General features: G+C 45.1%; 1 long non-coding RNA gene across 1 annotated transcript; it reads right to left on the bottom strand.

The window, feature by feature from the left end:
• Positions 1-8,218: 8,218 nt before the first annotated feature.
• On the bottom strand, positions 8,219-13,638 carry LOC129136100 (uncharacterized). The gene is made up of 3 exons (XR_008537375.2): positions 13,436-13,638; positions 13,241-13,310; positions 8,219-9,166 (listed from the first exon to the last, which is right to left on the bottom strand). It is a non-coding gene; the product is annotated as an uncharacterized LOC129136100 (long non-coding RNA).
• Positions 13,639-14,138: the final 500 nt, after the last annotated feature.

Below are 14,138 nucleotides of genomic sequence, written 5' to 3'. Positions count from 1 at the left end.
AAGCACATATATAACATAAACATTCTCAAATACACGACTGTGTCATGTTTAAAACTCTACTTGTTCTCTGAGCACCATTTTATGCAAAACTATCTAAGAAAACAGCTGCCAATTAAATTGGAATAAGATAAAGTCAACCTATGCCAATGAATGGAGCAATATTGGAACTATTTTCCAGAACTAACTTGATGATCATTCAACAAGAGATTCTGGCAGGAAAAAAGAATATATACATACACACACACACATATACAGGTTCTTTTCAGAAAATGTCTCAAAAATGTGGTCCTCATCATGTGAACAAAGTGTTCGTGTGTGTGCTGCCTGATTTGACTCCCAACTTTCTGCCATTGCATTGGTGTTTGGGGGGTTTTGTTCTCATAGTACAGAAAAGCTTTTAATTGTTAAATATGTGCAAAATAAAATGCAAACTGCACAACTCAATTACTTTCCTTCAAACTGATGGCCATGTTTCTCAGTGTCTGTCAGTTGTTTTAACAAAAACTGTTCTCATCTGCAAAGAATTGAAATTACCCTTTCAACATTTGTTTTCCAAAATCCCTGCTCTGTTTTCTCTTTGAAATTCAAAATTACTAATATACCATACTGCAAATATAAGTGCCTTTCTCCAGAAAGCTCTAGTGGCCAAGTAGAAATGTTTCCCTTCGGATCAAGGAAATGGTATTTTGTGATTAAATTAGTTTGAGCAACACAGCTCTGGGTGTTTTATATCGCAGAGCTGTGATTTTCTAGCAGATGGCTTCGACATTTTTATACTGAGGCAAGTTTTAGTTTTCCAACCTCAGTTAAAATCTTTAAAATGTTTGCTTTAGAAGGAATTACTACACAATGGGAAAAGAACCATATGCAATACCTTATCATTTAGGAAAAATATTCCATTTTGAAACTGAGTTTCATTAAGGCCTGTTTTGTGTAAGCAGGCTGCAGGTTCAGTTGCTACACACATTGTTAGGGCCCTGCAAGTGTCTGTTTTTCGTTACCCTCCCCACATAACCCAGCCCTCTGAACCCCGGCGCCTGCATCTGTGCGCTTACATGCTGTGATTCATTACAATAACAGGAATTTGCTGCTGTTATGATTGAGATAAATCAGCTTTGTGGTCTGGGCAGCCATTCTGATAACCATGGCTCCACCTCAAATTTGCTGCCTGGTCTTAAACCATCTGCAATACAGTCTGGTCAACGAAGCAGACACAGAGATACTATATTTTCTTAGGAATTAAAATAAAATAGATACTATGGACCAGGAATTTAACTAACACCTTTCCCTACATTAACTAATTTAATCCTTACAAGATCCTTAGGGGTTAACTCCTTCTCTTATCTGCCTTAGATATAATAAGGGATTGCTTGCCCACAGCACCCCAGTTGGTGTGCAGCTCAGCTTGATCCCTGGGTCCTAGCTCTGAACAGCTGTTATGACATGCTGTCACCTTGCCATCTTGGCTCCAGGGTGAGAACTGGAGTCCCCCACTGTTCATTTCTGTAGCGGGTTCTGAAGGTAAGGAAAACCAGACTTGGTCTTCCACACTCTCTCCAACCCAATCACCTGTGTGCACCTTGGGCTGGGTCCATCACTGGCCATGGCATAGACTGGTCTCTTGGCAAAGCTGAAGGGAGGTTAGCCAACCTGGAGTTTTCTACCTAGTCACCTCCCACTAGCAATGGTAACTGTGACTTCTCTCTCTCTTCTTTCTTACATCCTATTTTCTTATTCTTTTTCTTTCTTTTTTTTTTTTTTTTTTTTTTTGAGACATGGTCTTGCTTTGCCACATAGGCTAGAGTGCAGTGGCATGACCACAGCGCACTGCAGCCTCCACCTCCTGGGCTCAAACAATCCTCCTGACTCAGCCTCTTGAGTAGCTGGGACTACAGGGGCATGCCACCATACCAGCTAATTTTTTTTGTACATATGGGGTCTATGTTGCCAAGGCTGCTCTCAAACTCCTGGACTCAAACCATCCTCCCACCTTGACCTCCCAAATGTTGGGATTACAAGCATGAGCCACCACACCTTGCCTATTCTACCTAGTTTTATATTTGCCTCCACAGCAAAGAATTTTAATATGTTCCTTTGTGTAGTACAACTGAAAAATTTACTGTTTATCTAAAATTCAAATTTAACTGGGCATCTTGTGTTTTATTTGCTCACTCTGGTCACCCTAACTAGGTGATCGCCAATGCAGAATGCACTGGACTCCTTAAACAGCAGGACAAGGTCACAAAGGTGGAGGGCCTGGTCCCTGCTGCTCCCCAACTTCTAGTGCCCTTTCCCTTCTCACATGGAGTCCGCCTGTCACTCCTGCTCGCCTGACCTAAGACTGTGGCCATCCCTTTGCCGCCGGCTGGTCTCACTCAGATGTCCCTGCTACATGAGCCCTTCCCTGCCAGCCCTGTCTTGCACACCCTATATTTTCATTTATTTCATGTTTATATATTTCATCCCACCCAATTAAACAGCAGGGACCTGGCCCAGGGCACTGGGGCAGCCCCATCTAGCTCACAGTAGGCTTCCTTTTAGCAACTGTGAATGGATGAATCCTCCAGGAAGCCTGAGCATTCCTTGATACACTAATGAGGCTTCTGACACATGGTGCCTAACGAGGGATGTTCCAGTGGTCTGACCAGCCATCTTCAGGTGTGAAGTGCCTCCAGCCATGCCAAGAACTCCTTGGACAGCACGCTGACACTGCACATTACTCTTCCTCTCAACTCCAGGGCCAACTGGCAGCTTCTCTGTCACTTACCACAGTTGCCTTGCATGTCTGTGTTATCTACCAGGCCAGACTGAGTTCACACAGAGCAGAGACCACTACCCCATGCCCCTCACCTCATGGAGTGAGCATCCAAGAAGCGCAGACTCCGTGGTGGGGGTTGCATGGTGCATGTGTTCAAGCACTCACATGCTCCTCGGAGCTCTGCCCAGGCCAGGCTGGCCAGCATCAGGTCATGACAGATGGGGCCTCACAGACACTGTGCAGACACAGTGTAGACATGGCAGTCAGGATGGAGCACTCATCCCATGGGGCTTGATGCTGTAAGCCAGCTGTGAGGGCAGGAAGCAGGAGCTTAGCTGGAGTAGCCACCAAGGTAAGGCAGGTTTTCACTGGTGAGGCCAAGTTTGACAACGGGATAGAAGAGTAACTAGAGAAGGGTAATGTAGTTCTTGTGTTTCCCAGGCCTCTCAAAACTATCTGAAGAGTCTACTTTTTGCCAGGTGCTCTGCTAGTCACCAAAATACAGATGAATAGATGTGACCCTAACCTTGGGGGGCTTATGGTTTTCTCCCACGCTCCTCTCAACTATCACCTTCTGAAGGACGAGGATACACATCCTTTGTCACCTTGGCTGCCTGGAGCCTAATAGAGGATTGGCCTCGGTAAGAGTCATTGTTATTGCTCCATGTTCCTCTAAAAGAAGGGACTAGAACAAAAGGGATAGACTCAGAAACGGAATTGGGCAAAATCACATAAGCAAGAAGCTTTCAGTAGCCTGAATTCTCCAGCAGTGGAACGGGCCTTCCTTTGGGAGGATGCGTTTCCTTTTTCTCAACGTGGCCAAGCATGGGTTGGGCCACCTCTTAACAAGAACCCTGTAGAGGAAACTCAGGCACATCCGCCATGCCTCTCAGGCCTCTCGTGACCCAGGAGGCTCCATGTTTCCTTGGTGGTGATGTGGTTGTTTTCAGAGTCTTTTCAAGAACTCTGTATTAGCATTCTCCAGAGAAACAGAATAATAAGATAGAGAGAGAGATATCTATATATAGATATAGATAAAAAGAGATTGATTATGGGAATTGGCTCATGGGATTGTGGAGGCTGAGAGACCCCACGATCTGCCATCGACACCCTGGAGCCCAGGAAAGCCAGTGGTGTGATTCAGCCCAAACCTGAAGGCCTGAGAATCAAGAAAGCCAACAGTGTAGGTTCAAGTCTGAGTCTGCAGGCCTGAGAACCAAAAGTGCTTGTGTCTGCAGGCAGGAGAAAAGGGGCAACCCAGCCCAAGGAGAGAAAGAGAGAATTTTCCCTTCTGCCTTTCGGTTCTTTTTGGGCCCTCAACAGATTGCATGGTGCCCAATCACATGGGTGAGGGCAGACCTTCTTACTCAGTCCACTGATTCAAACGCTCATCTCTTCTGGAAACACACTCACGGGCACACCCAGAAATAATGTCTGACCAGCTGTCTGCATCCTTAACCTGGTCAAGTCAACACATAAAATCAACCCTCACAGTATGGATGATATGGAGATACTAGGTGATTCCCATAACGTTTATTAATTATTCTGCAAAAGAGTCAGGAATATGGATCCTTGGTCTTTCTGATGATCAAAATATTTATTCACTGACACCGTACCTAGCGAGAAAACATTATCCAACAATCTGTCTCCTCCTCTGGCTCAACTTCTCACCCTGCTCTGCCCTCCATCTGCATCTGATATCTCTGTAGAGGGACTCCATTCCCTCACAACCCATATCCATGCAATGGAAAAACCCACAGGAGCAGGAGAAGGGGACAGATTGCGTTCCTGCCACAGTTCTTCTCCCTTGAGGCGACAGAGGCTCGTCACATGTCGATCTGTGGTCGCATTCCATTCTGGTGACACGTTTGAAAGGACATGTTCTTTTAGGCACAGTAAAATTGAATCTCATCTCCACATGTGGAGCTAAGTAGGAAAATTACCTTAATTAAACGCAGCAGAATTCAGATTTATTGCCCACCACATGGAGTGCTCTTAGTCTCTGAGGACCGAACCTGATATTCCAGAAAAGCCATTTTCCACTGGCGCTGTGCACTTGTCCACCTATGGCCTTCAGATGCACAGACTCGAGAAGAAGAAATGCGTTCCACAATTTTCAATGTGGTAAAGAGATTTACAGTTTAATAAAAACCATAAGGCCAATGCAACTAGTTGAAAAGTGAACGCAAAGTCAAATTACGGTTTAGGCCACATGTCCTAAGCAAGTGGGTTGACTGTTTGGCCTCCTCCCTGACCTCACTGGAATCAGAGGGTCTTCTTTGTTCTAAATAAACTCACGCTTTGGTATCCTGTAGGCTGTTTTCAGCTCCAGGTAGTAAAAACTATTGACTGTGGGAAAGAGATTAGAGAAATAAAGCAATAGATCAACAGTACATAAAACTGAAACCCTGAGAAGTAGATTGTTTTCCCTAACAAATAGGTCTAAGCTGGAAAAGAGGAAACACACAGAGGGCCCGGAACACAGTGAATGGCCCAATTGTGCAACAAGCAATTCAGAAAGGCAGGCAGCGAGGCTTACCCATCTAGCAGGCGCTTGTGTGGGGCCAGAATTCCCTCTGAGTCATTAATTTTAAACAGTGCTAAAATGCTAGAATTCTCATTGCACATGAAATGGAATGAATGCTCTTGGAGACAAAGAAGTACTTCAAGGATGCCGTCGATCCTTACTGTATTTGCCTTGACCATCGTTTTTCCTTGGCTTGTTTTCTTCGTTTTAACCTGAGCAATCTTACCAGTTCCCATCATCACCACAACCACCTCTCATGCAATGACCCAACTGCTGGCTTCTCTTCAAGGGTCCAGAGCCCCATTTCCAGTGCTCAACTGGGTGCCCCCACTTGTCTACTGAACATCTCAAATGGGTCTCCCACAGGCACCTCAAATTCCACATGCCCCCAACTCAACTCAGTATCTTTTCCGCTAAGCAAGCCCCTCCTCCTCTCTTCCCTGTGCCCATCAACTCCATCCACAACCCCAGTCAGACAACTCAGCCAGAGGCTCTCATGCTGTGCTCTGCATGACCACAGCTTCATGGCTGTGATGTACCCACTCTGTTGGCACTGACCATTGCCCAGCAGCCTCCCTGTGTTGCAGCTTCCCGCATGCAGTGCAAGAGGGCCAGAGCCTATGACCCGGGCTTCTCCTCTCTCCCAGTATGCATCCCTGTGTGCACAGGTGAGCTCCTCTTGCAGAGTTCCTTACTGGACCCATCCAGGCTGGAGCCGCTCAGGCCCCACAATCCTCTCCCAGCCTGAGGCCGGCTCCAAGGAAGACCTCCAACTTGTTCAGCACTCATGCCCAGACCCTGGCAACACTGATCCCTGCTGTTGTCTGCTTGTTGGAGTGATGCCTGCCCCACCAGCACTGTCTTGCCCATAGCCACATTCCCATATTTGTCTCCAGTAGCCTGTGCCTATCCTCGATGCTTGTCCCTTGAACAACACAGGTTTCGATGCATGGATCCACTTATACTCAGATTTTCCAACCAAACTCTGATGGAAAACACAGTATTCCCAGCAAGCGAAGGCTGCTTATGCAGAGGCCTGCCTTTCCTTACACACGGGTTCTGCAGGGCTGACAGCGGGACTTGAGTATGCATGGAGTTTGATATACTCGGGGGTCCTGGAATGAATCCCCACCCACACCAAGGGAGGACTGTATGAAGAGGAGACTTATTCAGGGAAGTGGCTCACGTGGTTGTGGAGGCTGAGAATTTCTGCAATCTGCCATCTGTCAGCTAGGAAGCAGGGAAGCCGGTGGTGACATGCAGCCTGAGCCCTAAGGCTTGAGAAATGGGGAAGGCGGTGGCTGATGGCCTAAGTCCCGGTTTGGGTAGGGAAACCTGAGAACCAGGAGCACCAGTGCTCAAGGGCAGGAGAGGATGGATGTCTCCACTCAAGCAGGAGAGGGTAGATCCATTTTTCCTCCACCTTTTTGTTCTATTCAGGCCCTCAATGGATTGGACAATGCCTGCCTGCGCTGGTGAGGATGAGTCTTCTTATTCAGTCCACGATTCAAATGCCAGCCTCTTCCAAAACACCCACACAGACACACCGGATATAATGCACTGCCAGCCATCTGGGCATCCCTTAGGCACACCACATTGACACATAAAATTAACCATCATAATACCTAATTGCATGGATTGTATAATTGTGTAGATAAATATGGATCATGTAAGCATTAACAAAAAGAAGACAGAAGCAGTATTTCCAATGTAGAACTCAAGGTAACACATTAAATGAGAGAAGGGGATGCCACATTAACAAAAGGCATGGTCTCTTTGCCTGGAAGCCTGTCCCAGCTTTTCATGGGGCTGGCCACCTGTCCTCTGGCCTTGGCTTCAGTGCACCCTCCCCAGGGAGACCTTCCTGACCGTCCCACAAACAGTCCCATCCCCTCCATACCTTGAAAAGGCTGCTCATTTGTTTCCTTCATAGCACCAACCGGGATTCTTTTAAATTAATACTTATTTATCTGCTTGTTTATTGTTTGTTTTGTAGCTATAATGTATGAATCATAAAGTGCGGGAGGCCACTAGATTCTTTTATCTGCTATTGTATTTCTAGTGCTTAGCACAGTGCCCAGCACACCAAAAGCATTTAATAAATATTCCTAAAATGAGCACCACTGTATAACATCACAAATCTAGGCACCCAAAAGTTCCAGAAATATCTCAATAAAATATATTTTAAATGCAGAAAAATTTAGCAAAGCTACATGAACCAGTACCAGTCCATGGCCCATTAGGAACCAGGCCACACAGAAGGAGGTGAGTGGCAAGTGAGTGAGCGAAGTGTTATCTGTATTTACAGCCACTCCTCCTGGCTCACATTACCACCTGAGCTCCACCCCCTGTCAGATCAGTGGTGGCATTAGAGTCTCCTAGAAGCACGAACCCTATTGTGGTCTGTGCATGCGAGGAATCTATATTAGGTTGCACACTCCTTATGAGAATGTAATGCCTGGTGATCTGTCACTGTCTCCCATCACCCCCAGAGAGGACCATCTAGTTGTAGGAAAACAAGCTCAGAGCTCCCACTGATTTCTACATTATTGTGAGTTTTACCATCATTTCATTAATTACAGTGTAATAATAATAGAAATAGAGTGCACAATAAATGTAATGCACTTGAATCATCCTGAAACAATCCCCTACCATCATCCATGGAAAAACTGTCTTCCACAAAACCAGTCCCTGGTGCCAAAAAGGTTGGGGACACTGAATTTCATTCAACAAACATTTACTTAATTCCTATATGAATCAGGTTCTGTTAAGTAGTTGAAGCTGAGCTGAGGACGAAATGGACAATTCTGCCTCAACAAACTTGAATCGAGATGACTCCAGGACTTGGCTAACACAACTACCATTGACTAAATATGATATATAAACATATGCACATGGCAGAGTGTGTATATATATTACTCTATTCCAACAGATAATATATATTTCATAGTATATTTTTGGAACACTGTCAAAATTTGATCATGTTTGAGGATAAAAAAGATATTAATGCTTTATCTAAAATTAAAATCCTCCATATTATTTTCTCTAAACACAATGTAATAAAACCAGACTTTAATAACAAAACAAGAGCCTACAATTCTAAGTATTTGGACATTCAAATAAATCTGGACCTACACATGGAAAACGAAATTGAATTACAATTAGTATGCCCCCTACAGAAACCTGTGGAGTTTGCTCAATGTAGTACATAGAGGAAAACTTATAGAATTAACTGATTTTTTAGAAGTCAAAATAACGAAATAATTGAATTAAGCGCTTGACACAAGGATATAGCAAAATGATAATAAAATTTAAGCCAAAATAAATAGGAAAAAATATAAACTCAAACATTAAAGAAATAAAGGGGGAAATCACAGTGGAGAAGTAAAAATAAACAATTGGTTATTTTTAAAGTAAAGATAAAACAGACAAACCTCTTTAAGTCAGGCCAAGAAAAAAAGAAGAAAATCAAACACAAACAGCATTAGCAATAAGAAAGGAAATATAATCACAGACCCAGTGGAGACTAAATAATTACGAGAGAACCACACTCAACTCTGCACAATAAACGTGATCACGTAAATGAACTGGGCAATTTTTTAAGAAAGCCTACAAAAACAAAATTAAGTTAAAATGAGAGAACTGAATAGACCAGAGGAACTCCATGGGCTCAGATATGCAGGTGGCACCAGGAGGTCCCCTGAGCCCAGTTCTTGGACATGGCCCTGGGACTTCTGTCCCTGCGGCCTCTGGCCACCATGTCCGGTCCTCTAATGATGCCTCTAAGAAAGGTTCTGTGTGTCCTTGCTTCTGACGAAAGCTCAGGCCGGTGCATCTGGTTCTCAGGATCTGGGTCATATGCCTTCAGTGGGAGCTGGGCTCTGCAAAATAAAGGTGGGAAAGGCCCTGCCTAAACACAGGAATGGAGTTCAGAGACTCATCACCCAAAAAAGAAACACATGACCACCACATGAACACAAAAAGTCCTTATTGGAAATTAGAGTGGATTTGAATTCACATTTCAGCAACCTCATTTCAGTGCCAAGCAAGCTGTAACATAGACACTTCTCTAGTAGCTCAAGTTCAGCACCATGGAGGAGCTACTTTGAATTTTATATTTCACCCCTATCACATGCAACACTTATTTACTGAGTGCCAAATATGAGCAAGGTGTAATCTCAATGGTTTATTTACACGTGTCCACCTAGATGCCTCCTAAGGGGACCTCAAAGTCAGCAAGCCTGGAAAGTGACCGCTGATCATCGACCCTCCATTTAGGATAATAAGAGCACCCACTTTGCATAGGGATTATAAAGCTTAAATGGGACTGTGAGAAGAACATGACTAGGGATAACTAAATATTCGTTATCTTTATTAGTATCCTCCTCTGCCTCCAACCTGAGCCTCCCATGACCCCTCCCTCATTATAAACTCACTCAAGCCAAGTGCAGCCTTTATCCCTGAAGACCCACCTCTCATATCACCTGCTCTGTACAGAGCAGTGGCCCCAGGAAGGGCAAGCCCCGGACTCTCTGCACTCCCAACACTGCTTCAGGCCTCCCTGACCTCTCACACCTCTGTGCTCCCCAGGCACAGAGCTCCAGCCACACTGCCCTCCTTTGGTCCTTGAACACCCCAAGCCCATTTGTGCCCCAGGAACCTTTGCGTTTTCCTGATAGTTTCTGCTCCAAATCTTTACCTGGCTGGATCCTGTTCATCCCACAAGTGTCATCCTATCTCTCCTGTCCTCTGAGAAAACTTCTCCCATCACCCTAACTGGAATGCAGCTCCTTTCCCACCCCACCCTTTACTGCCCCTCCTCATCTTATTTTCTTCATATCACTGCCTGCAATGGGTCTATCTATCCTCCCATTAGAAAGTAAGCTCAATGATCTAAGATCTTAGCCCCAGGACCTCAATAAATAAATAAAAAATTAATGTATGGATAGATGAATGAATGGATGGGTGGATAGATAGACAGGTGGATAGATGAATAGGTTAGTGAATGGATGGATGGGTGGGTGGGTGGATGGATGGATGGATTGATGGATGGATGGATGGATGGATTCACGAACCATAGGCACTTCTGTTTTAAAACTTAAAATCCAAATGACTGTCTGCTTAATATCTGTGTCCTAATAGAACGAGTGCTGAAAGACAGAGGGTGTCCTACTGATTCCTGTCTACCTAATGCCTAAAAGTATGCCACCCAGCTTTCTGCTGACTTAATTTAATTCATTCTATGTTGCCCTAAACTCTTACTGCAATGATTCTCAAATTTACCTGTTCAGTACAGCCTCTGCTTTTCCTACTCTCTCCACTTTCCTTGTAGCAAATTAAAGATGGTCTCCTTTGTCATGTCTCCCATTGAGAAGTGGGCTCTGATTTCCTTCCCCTTGAATCTGGGCTGGTCCTGGGGATTTGCGTGGCCAATAGAATGTGGCAGAAGGGAACTACAGGACTTCTGAAGCCAGGTCATAAGGAGCCTTGCAGCTTCTGCATGGGTCTGTTGGCAGTCTCATTATTGGAATCCAGTTGCCATGATGTGAGGCAGGATGCCACATGAGGAGTCTATGTCTAAGTCTATGCGTGAGTTCCAGCATCAACCTGCAGCCAGGTGAGCAAGCCATCCAGGGTGCCTAGGCCAGCTGAGCCTTCAGATGAATACAGCCCCAGTCAACATATGACTGTGACCACCCAGCCAACCACAGAACAACGGGAGATAATAAATTCTTATTAAACCACTAAGTTTCTGCATAGTTTTCTAGGCAGCAATAGCTGAAGAAATACTCTCTAATAAATACCAAAATAAAGATGCAATGAAGAATAGGCCATTATACACAATAGAAGAGAAGGAACACTGGGAACTAGGTGTTCTAGCCTTAACTCTGCCACCAGCTAGTTGTTTAGGATCACGTAACCTCTCTAGGTCTTTTGGGAGAGAGTATTTTAATTTAAGAGATGAGGCCAATCATATGTAACCCTAAGTCTTTCACCCTATGTGTGCATTTTTATAATTTGCTTTTACCAAACTTTATTGTATAACTAAATAAAGTAAATAACGTATATAATTTAATTCAGATTTAATTCAGATGTTCTCGTAGTATGAGTAAGGAAGTAAAAAATAAGTGCTACCAGCATCACAATTTTGCCTTGGGTTGGTCCAGTTTAAGAAGCAAAGAAAAAAGTGGGACCCCAGAGAACAGAGCTGGAAGGCGTCTTCAAGAGTAAAGACTCCAGCCTGCTGTAGAGATCCAATCAAGAAAATGAGTTGCCAGTAATTAAAATGTGCCTGTTAGAAATAGGACGGTGACCCAGGGTCAATGACAGGAAGGGTTTGGGGGTTGCATTGTTTTGCTTTGTTTTGTTTTTCTTCTGAGTTTAAATGAAGGGTTTGATGATGTTGGCAAGTTGCTTGCTTCACAAGGAGAGGGTCAGAACTCAATGAGGGCTTCCAGCTCAGATATCATCTTTCCAGGATTTTGAGCTCTTCCCTTTGTTTCTAAAGCAGAAATGTGATCACATGGCTCCCCTGCTGAAAAATTTATCGTGCTCCTATTGTCTGCAGCAAAAGGAACAATTCAAATTTCTCCATCTGGCCCCTCCTGCTTCCTCACGACCCACCCACCCAGCCCCCACGCCCCCCACGCCCCGACACATTGAGCACCAGTCCTTACTGAGGTGTCTGGTCCTTCTCCCTCGGGATGCTCTTCTCCCAGATGGAGAACCAGGTAAAGATATGCTTCTGTCTTACCCCTGGCCCACATCCTGTTGAAGTTCCCTGACTGCAGATACAGCAACTTTGATTTTGGAAATGATTTGAGAGCAGCTTGCTGTAAAAGCGCTCTACTTTGGGCTGGCAGCTGGACTTTGCCTTCACCATTTGCCATGCAGGTGAGCCTTGGACTTAGCTGGTTCTTGGTGTGCTTGCCACAGACTTGGTGACGCCCCATCCCTCCGCTGACAATCGGAAATTCTTCACTTCCTGCCAGGTGCTTCCCAGCGCGCCCTGCTGCCAGGAGAACGGCGGCAGGCAGGCGTCTCTTCAGGATGCCCTTCCAGCTGCCCGAGGGCCCCGCTCCTCCTCTGCCCTTAGCATCAGGGACACGTCCACTCCCTCCCAAGCCTCTGCAAATGCTCCCTGCTCTAGGAATGAGGTGGAGCACACAGCACTTAGCACAAAGGCCAACCTTCCACAAGGAGTAGCTGTTTTTACATCATTTCCTCATCCACTTTTACAATTACATGAATAATTCTTAAATAAGTAATATATACACATGACAATCAAAGGCACAAGAGGTCAAATCAAAGGTCGAGAGGCACATCATTCAGTTTCTGACTCCACATCTGTTTTATCTGCCATGCTAGTGTGTGGCATGCATAGCACTCATTCCTGGGTTTTTTTAAATACTCAAAGAAATTTTATTTTCTCTTTAGTTTGCCGAATAAATTCAGCACATCTTTCTTGGCATTGCAAATCACGTATTCCTGATGTGGACAGTCCCAGTTCTAAGAACTATGGAAGCTTATTATGTTTTTTTTAAGCTGAAAATATTCTGATTTTTAAATGTCAAAAAAACACAAATGTATAAAAGGTTTATGATGAAAGTCCCAGTCCTATCTTTAGCACTGGGTTGCCCAATTACCCAAGACCCTCCACTGGGAGGCAAATATAATTTTTAAAATATTTTTTAATATTTTGCTATTAATAAACTAAGATAGCCACCTGTAGTTGACCATGTCCTCCTTTTGCCACCGCAATGTCAAAATGCCCACTTCTGTTTTGGCACTAAGATAATGCAGTTCTGATTTTCTGCATGAGTCTCCTCTGCCATACTGCAGGCACCTTGACCGCAGGGAACACTAAGGCATCAACAGATGTCTCTGGGATGATGTTGACAGAGCCGTTCCCCCACAGAACTTAATAATCAATGAGACAGATAAACTGCACATACATGTGGAACTTTGGGGAGCCAAGGGTCAGAATCCACCATACCCACATCTCTTCTTCCACATCTCTTCTTCCTGTTTCCAGAGAAGCAACCAAGGCTCATACCAGCCTCTCACCCACTTCAGACACACCTCTTGCCCTCACCTGTGGGGCAGGTTTCCCAGGCTCTGGGGCCACTGCCCGTCTGGACAGGAAGTACCTGGAGGAGAGGTCCGGGGGTGGAATGCTTTGGCCAGAGGAGCAGGCTGGCTCCAGGCTTGTCTGCTGGGGGCGGGATGATTCCTTCGGACTCATGGCATCTGGCCTCTCTGGCAGCAGATTCTCCCTTTTCTAAGCCTGCCCCACCCCCTCATGAATCTCTGGATTTCTCACATTGCACCTGCCTCAGACCACAGGCCACTTAATGACCTCAGAGACTAAGTAACCACCATGCCAACTAAAATGTGACCTGCATGCCCCTCCCTTGGTTATGATTTAGGTTTTACCCCACAATCCCTTCTAGTTATTTGGTTTCTTCACCTGTTACTTGTCCCTATCACCAAAATAATAATAATAGCTAACAGTTAAGATGAGGGAAACTGAATCAGGCAAGGTTTAAGTGGCCTGCCCCAGGTCACAGGCCAGGAGACAGAGCCCCAGCTCCAGGGCCTGAGCGCTGAGTTCTGTGCAGCCAGGAGAAGCTGCTGCACATGCCGGCAGGTGGGGAGGGGATGGCAGACCTGGCTTTAGAAGTGGAAGTGCAATTTAGGATCCTATTGGATGACAGCCAGGAACACACAGACCCTGCCCAAATCACAGCCACCATCCTGTGAAGCTGCTCTGAGAGAGGAACACACTCAAAGGACAAGTCAGACGGGAAAGTAACAGTACTTCAGATGGGGAAAGTAACACTACTTCAGATG

The sequence above is a fragment of the Pan troglodytes genome, chromosome 8 (assembly GCF_028858775.2).
Source record: "Pan troglodytes isolate AG18354 chromosome 8, NHGRI_mPanTro3-v2.0_pri, whole genome shotgun sequence".
Taxonomy (NCBI): domain Eukaryota; kingdom Metazoa; phylum Chordata; class Mammalia; order Primates; family Hominidae; genus Pan; species Pan troglodytes.
This window is presented reverse-complemented; position numbering and strand designations above follow the sequence as displayed.